At 39.6% G+C, this 6900-nt stretch overlaps 1 pseudogene; it reads right to left on the minus strand.

The window, feature by feature from the left end:
• Positions 1–4913: 4913 nt before the first annotated feature.
• Positions 4914–6658, minus strand: LOC147890299 (uncharacterized; annotated as a pseudogene).
• Between the last annotated feature and the right edge of the window lie 242 nt (positions 6659–6900).

Raw genomic sequence — 6900 nt, forward strand, 5'->3', positions numbered from 1 at the left:
AGGGAGGTTCATTTGAAGGAATATCAACCAAGCACTTTGCACTATCTCAAGATTCTCTTTATGAGTCCAAGCTAATCTATCTTGGAACCTAATTGACTTGAGATACATGTCATGAGCACTCTCTTCATCATGTTTCCACATAGGTTCCATCCACCTTAGAGTGCTCCATAGATCCTGAGGCACACATGTTTTGTCATGGTATCAGAGCATAGGTTAAGCTCTCCTAGTTTAGCTCATTAGTAGTTCACTAGGATTGCTTCCATTCCTAGATTAGTTGTAGGCATGTCTTAGGAGCTCATGTTTTTCTCCTAGTTTAGTTTTAGTTGTAGATTGAAAACAAATTTCCGTCCCTTAAGAGAGAAATTTTCCGTCCATCCATTTCATGAGAGATTCATGAGTTGAGTTTCATTCAGATTTTGAGAGCATTCTTTGAGAGATTTTTTGCTGAGAGGAAGAAGATATTTCCATTCATGCCTCAAAGATTTGGTGAGAGTATGATTCATAAAGAATCCTTATGAGTCTTCTTGTGTGTGAGAGAGAAAGAGTATCTTCAACTCTATCTACAGCCAGCCAAGGCAACGCTTCTTCTACCTCGAATCTAAGGCAGTCGACTGTAGCAAAGGCAACACAGAGCTGCCATAGCCCAATCACCGACTCTTCCAAGCCATACGAGCTTCCCTCCTACTGCATCGACACAGCAGAAGCCAACAACTCTCTCCTCACAAGCTCCAAGCTTCTATGCCTTCAACAGAAGCTGCTCCACCCAACGAGCAACTGGCTCTCAGCTAGCTTCCTCAAAGCCCCTCACAACCAACGAGCGGCCTCCACAACAGCCAGCCCGCTCTAGCAAAAGGAACTCTGGGCAGCAAGGGACCTCCAGAAGCAAAGAAGACTCTCAGATTTCCTCCACGGGCCAACGAGTCGCCTTCATCGACAACCTGCTTTTTCAACGAAGCGAGCTCACCTGCAGCGCCAACAGCCTCTAGCAACCCAGCCTCCAACCAAATGGCAGAGCAACCTCGTCAATCATCCAATAGCTTCCACTGTAGCACCCTACAACGAATTCAGCGAATAACTCCGTGCAGATCCATCGTCAACAATCATTTGGATCACAAACAATAGCCCGACGATCGGCTCTCTTCAGCAAAGTCCTATAGATCCCTGCAATGCCAAAAGCTCTCCAACGAGTCAGAACTACAACACCAGAGACTCCTACGCTCCACGATGAACACGGGTTCTGAGCTCTCTCCTTTCGCCGTCGTCTGCAGCAGAGAAGCTTCAAAGCTTCCATTTCTTTCCCTAAGGTTCACCACATTTTTGACACGTGGCAGATAAGGTTTGGTGTGGTTAAGTTGAACCTTGGTTAAGCTAATGGTTAGGTTCAGCTGGACCATGGTAAAATTTGTGTAACCATGAGTAAACCTATTTGGGTTTAAAAATTACCACATGGCACAGTGCCTTTTAAGCACACAGCCTCTTGTTAAGCACAGTATGGAATTCAGCATGTGAATCCCTGTGCCACATCATCAAAGGCCCCCTCTTCTTCTCAAAAACTTCGACAAGGCATAACTTGCAATCCAGGAAGAATTTGGACATGCTCCAAAAAGGAAAAGAGATCGTCTTTTCAAGCTCTACGCGCCTATCAGATCAGTATCATTGTATGCAATTAGACACTGCCAATATTGAAATAAATCAATTGGTAAGACCTTTGCAACAAATGATAAATCAAAGCATGAATGCACACATCATTGTCATAAGCATGCCAAAAGCACAAGTGCATGAGATGACCATAGCCCGAAACATGGCATCCACACATAAAGCATCAAGGCACATGGAAGAACAAAGCATCATGCATGAAGCTACACCAAACAAAGAAGCAAACGAGTCATCATCAAGCCATGAGCCAAAAGGTGACATCAATGGAAGGTATTGAAAAGCAAAAACCTTGCCAACCTTGCCTATTTTTTTTTTGTAATCAAACCTGATCACCTGAGAGTAGCTATGAAAGCACCCAGGGGAGGTATTGACATGTAAAAGCCACACTTGACCACCTTAAGTAGCAATGCATGCACTAAGGGGAGGTGATGGATTTGTAACTCACATCTGACCACCTTGCAGTAGCCAAAGGATTATGGCACCAAGGGGAGGTGTTGAGAGTTGTGGTGCCATGAGCACATGTAGAGCAAAGGTATGAGCAAAGGGAAAGCTGCCACATGGCATGGAGGACATACCCCACATGTGAGCAAGCAAATGGATGTAAGTACCCTCACCTATAAAAGGGAGGTTCATTTGAAGGAATATCAACCAAGCACTTTGCACTATCTCAAGATTCTCTTTATGAGTCCAAGCTAATCTATCTTGGAACCTAATTGACTTGAGATACATGTCATGAGCACTCTCTTCATCATGTTTCCACATAGGTTCCATCCACCTTAGAGTGCTCCATAGATCCTGAGGCACACATGTTTTGTCAGGTCCTTCAACACTTCCATGACATCACTTGGCTTTATTAAACTTCTTAGAACATATGAAGGATCATTATCATCCATTTCCATTGTTCCCATCACGTCCTCCTTGAAATTCCTAAAGTAGAGTACAAATGAGTCTTAGTGGAAAGAAACAACACCACAAATATTTTGGGGTAAGAAATTTCATTGAAAATTTGGGGAACTAACCTTGCAGCCCATATTCTCCTCTTCCGGGCACCACTATTGGTTGACAATGCATCCATAGATTGCAATTGTCTTTTTCTCTCCTTCAGTCCCAAAGGTGTTCCCTTCAACTTTTGTACTCGTTCTATCGACTTCTTTCGTTCCTTCTCCACAGCACGTTGAACTTGGCCATAGATAAACCTTTCCAAATCTTGTTTGCTTTCAACAAGCTTCTGGATTGATTCTTCCAATTCATGTCACTCCAAGTCCAATGCATGTGCTTTGTCACTGAGTTCTTTGTTTTGCAATTGGACATCCTACATACTATTATGCATTGCCACAATAGTAATATTTCCCAAATGTGCAAGTTCTTCTACTTGGGCTCTCTGCACCTCGCTTGCATAGCCAATGTCTAAGAATGGTTCAATCGATTGCAATAACCGAGTAATCCAGCATGTCCCTTGCCAACAAACCGAACAACATCATGCATTGTATGAAAAGGAGGACTCTTTTGGGTGGCAAGGTCTAAAGGATACAAGTTTCCATCCACCCAAATGTCAAGATGCTTCTTCCCTTGCAATCGAAGACTGTGGAGCACACTTTGAGGAGTTCCACTATATCCCAAAGAGCATGTGCTTGCATATTCTGCCTCCAGTTGTAGGTTCACATGGTACTTGTTGGATATGTCCTCAAATGGTGCCATGAGTACTCAAAGAGAGGTATTAGTGATGCAAGCTAAAATGTAGGGGAGAGTTGGCAAAGATGGAGCAGTGAGAGGGAGAGAGTAGCAAGGAAGAGGGAGGAGGAGAAGCAAATGAGGGCAAGAGGAAAAGGAGGAGAAGAGTAGGGCGACGTGTAGAAGGGAGGGACGGAGCTACTGTAGAAGGGAGGAGGAGGGGAGAGATGCTACAGGAGGGAGGAGGGGAGAGATTCTTGTTATTAAGCTTATTATCACTCAATCCGTACCTTTTTCTCAATTTATATCGCTTTACTTTTCTTTAGTTACATGCTTTCATATTTATGTATTTGCATCACTTTTTTCTAAATTCTTGAATATCCTAACTTCCAAACCATATGCTAGATGCATATGATATAAAAGGAAATTTTGTAGAACGATGAAATATTATAGCTTCTTTATTGAATTCAGATCTTAATTATTAATGCATCTGACAATTTTTCAGTTTGGAAAGCACCCTTTATTCCATTTCTACTATATTTCAATTCAAAATTTTGAAGGACACATGCTTTCCCTCACAATTTTGAGATCATATGTAAAATAAAATAATGAGCTATTTTGGCAGATAGAATTGGAATGCGTGGATCTTTAAGGGAAGCCATACACCACCTGTACATTGGATGCATAGTTTCTCGGATATAGTCTATTCTTCCTTTAGTAGTCCTTTAGAGTTTTACAATCCATCTTTTGCTGCACAATATGGAATTTCACACGAAGGTTTAGTTAGAGGTTTGGGATGTTTTAAGCTTCGATGAGATCTGTATCACAGTTGCATTGATTTCACAATTTGGTAGATAAACTCTATCTTCTAGATTCTCAATTTGATATTCAGACTCTAGCACACAATCGAGGGTCATAAGCTATAGCCAAATTTCATCAAAAGTACCAAATGAAAAGGTAGAGTTGGATCCAAAGTACAATAATATTGATATCTAAAAATAGATACAAGTCACAACCAAGACTTGTCATCAAGAGTATAATGAAAACCTTAGACTTAGACGTGGTAAAAATTAGCTAGAGATAGCTAGACTAAAGGTTGCTACGCAAACTTCTCCTCATTGATGGATCCTTGAATGACCTCAGCTAGATAACATGGAGGATGTGGAATTATCTTGTTTATAGTGTAAAGATTATAGCCAAGGGAGGGCCCTAAAACAGGCCAGTTGGCTTCCAAATTTGACCCTCCATCTAGTATTTCCCTATTTATTGACCAATAAGAATCAAGAATTTTGCATGATTAATGTAAGTAGATAAAGCTAGAAAATGTTTGCACTCAAGTTTATCTAAATTACTTTACTTACAAAAATATATAATTATATCTCAAGAAAAGTTTGTATTCAATTTTATCTAAAGGTATTTGACTTACAAAAAATGTAGAATTTTGCATCAAGAACCAGCCCAACTCCTTATGCGATACATGTGATGTATCATTATCTGAAACCAAGCCAAGGATTATCCTTAGATGATCTAACTCATTATAATACATTTTCAAAAGTTTCACCTTGCATGAAAAATGAAAAGTAAACTTACCTAGAACTTTTCAAGAAGTCATTAAAAACTTTGTAGTAATTCTCATCAAGCTGGTACTTGTCCATTTTTACATTATATGTCAAATTTGCTAATGCAATAAGTGTTTCAATGTCCACCATGTTTAAGTATATCAAATCATAAGTGAACATTTGTGCTCCTTTTTCCCTTTGATTCCATCCAAGTTGAACTTCCAAACCTTGGGGCCAATCTACTAAATCAAAGCCACGCTTATAATCCACATACTTTCCTCTGACTTACTCATCTTTTGAACTCTTCCTAAGTACCATGTACCATGAATTGCATCCATCTTCCTCATGATTGTAGCTTTGCCATTTCTTTTCATGTGTTGATTTCCTTGTCCTTTTGTGTCATCTTCATGAAAGTATACAGCACAGTCGCAACCTGCTTCATGGTTGAAGTAAACACCTTGCTTTACCCTTGTGAGTCTATCTTTTGATAAGCTTGGGCATCCATTGAGTTGGCTCACCAATGTTGAATTGAAAATAAACTTTCCATCCACCTCTACAATGGGGCTAATGTTTTTCTTAGGGGGCATGTTTCTTGTTTCCTTCAAAATGTCATCAATTTCATGTCTAATCTCACTAAGTGCAATAAAATCTTTGTTTTCATTGCTATTCTCATCCATAGATTCTTCTTCACCACATGGCTCCACAAAGTCATCATTCTCAGCAGCATCTAGCTTAGTGGTGACCACATAGACCCTGCATCCAGCCAAGGTTGAAGCCACCATTTCAAGTCTTCAGCCTTGCTAGGTTTCAAATCCAAAGACTTGCATATTATGTGAGCTTGTTGTAAGCCCTCCTTCAATGCATCAATCATCTTTTCATCAGAAGAAACGCTCTCATTGTCACCTAGATTTGATTCAATCATCCATCCTTGTTTGTTCAAATGTTTCCATATATGCTCTTACTTTTTATGAGCCCTAGAGAAAGTTAGACCATTTTGAGCACACTCATGCATGGCAATTTTGTTCAAGCTACCAATGCTATGTAGAAGATCTCCAAGATCAAATGCTCTTTCTTGCCCAATCATGCCTCCAACTTTACTAAAATAGATTTCAGCAGCATCAGAACCGGTAAGATGTAGTGGACACTTCAGATTAGGATAAAAATCTCGAAACATCTTTATGAGCAATACAAAAAAATGACAAGAAAGTATGTAGTCCGTATAAGCCTCCTTATTGAATGAAAATTTTCTTCAAGGTGTAGGTTGGATGGTGATGAATCCATAGTCGCCAAATTTTGAAAAAGAAAACTACCTTGGCTGCAAGCACCACACGCTCCTTCAAGATCAAATATAGTGACAAGAAAATATCAATATAATCAGCAACAATAATCAAATAGGCCTCAGTCCCCTTCATACTTCTTTCTTTCTTTTCAAGTTTTCTCAAACATTTTTGTACTTGTCTACTTGCAATCCTTTGATTTGCTCCCCAATCTTGTCAATCATTCCTTTGAATATTTCCATCTCGTAACTTGTGCTCCTCAATTGAAAAAGAATTGTAAATAATAGATACATTATTTAGTGTGATCCAAACACATCCAATTGCTAGTTGTCGAGTAGGACTATCAAGTGGGCTTGTAAGTTTCTTTCCACAGTGTATAAAGTCTTGACCATGAAGGCCATACACATTTCCTCCTACAATTTTTGCTCTCAAATTCCATCCACACCAATTAATAGCAAAAGGTTGTTCGCTTTTCTCCAAATAGTCTTCAAGCATCAACTTTCATCTACTATCTCCACTTCAAGCATGTCCAATTATGGGTCCAACTTTATTTTTCAGGTTTGCATTCCACATGGTCTCCAAAATATTCCATTGGTTCCTTACAAAATCACTATCAAAACGATTGGATGTGCAATGCACAATCAAAGCCAATTGTGGAAGAAGATCATGAAGAGGATTAATAATTAAAAGTCTAGCATAATGACCTATGATATGATTTTGAAAGGCATCTATAATAT

This window comes from Dipteris shenzhenensis, chromosome 19, assembly GCF_047967505.1.
Source record: "Dipteris shenzhenensis isolate YYH24624 ecotype China chromosome 19, Dip_SZ_1.0, whole genome shotgun sequence".
NCBI classification, from domain to species: Eukaryota; Viridiplantae; Streptophyta; class Polypodiopsida; order Gleicheniales; family Dipteridaceae; genus Dipteris; species Dipteris shenzhenensis.